Genomic DNA, 707 nt, shown 5'->3' on the forward strand with positions numbered 1-707 from the left:
TACAATTTAAGTATTCATTATTATGTCATAATTATGTTAGTAAGTAAAAAGTTAAAAACCCTTTGGTTGATTAAATTTCTGTTTAATTCAATAAATAAATATTGTCGGATATTATAGTCAGAGGGCAATTAAGCTGAGATTTACAGTACTTCAATATTTTCTACACGCACTAGCCCTGATCCTTTAAGAAACCCCTTTTCCTTCCTCAAAACCGTAATTCCATCTCGTATTAGAGACCCAGAGGAAATTCATCACTATGGTAACAACCCTCTTGAGCCTTCCATCCCACACACTGACCTTCCTCCATCTCGTGTTCCGTCCCCAAGAGGGAACACGAATGAAGCAGGAACATCTCTAACACGGTCATAATTCCTGGATATCCGGGACTTGAAGAGACATCCCGGTAATCCTATCCAAAGGATTATGGGACGAGGACAGATTCTTACTGGTAATAAGACACCGCCTTTCTTTGCTTTCAATGGGCATCCTATCTCGCTGTGTTAGCCAAGTCTAAACTCTTTAGAACCTTGATATAAAGCACTATTAAAGTTCTTTAAAAAAATAACTAAACTATCCTATTTATAAATAAAATTCGGTATATAAAAATAAAAACAATAATTTTAGTTTGTAATTTTTTTATATAAATTTATATATGTGTATTTCTGTGTTTATACACGCATTTTTAACATCTCAAAATGTATTATGTT

This window comes from Halyomorpha halys, unplaced genomic scaffold (genome assembly GCF_000696795.3).
Source record: "Halyomorpha halys isolate HHAL.00 unplaced genomic scaffold, Hhal_1.1 Scaffold303.1, whole genome shotgun sequence".
Classification (NCBI taxonomy): domain Eukaryota; kingdom Metazoa; phylum Arthropoda; class Insecta; order Hemiptera; family Pentatomidae; genus Halyomorpha; species Halyomorpha halys.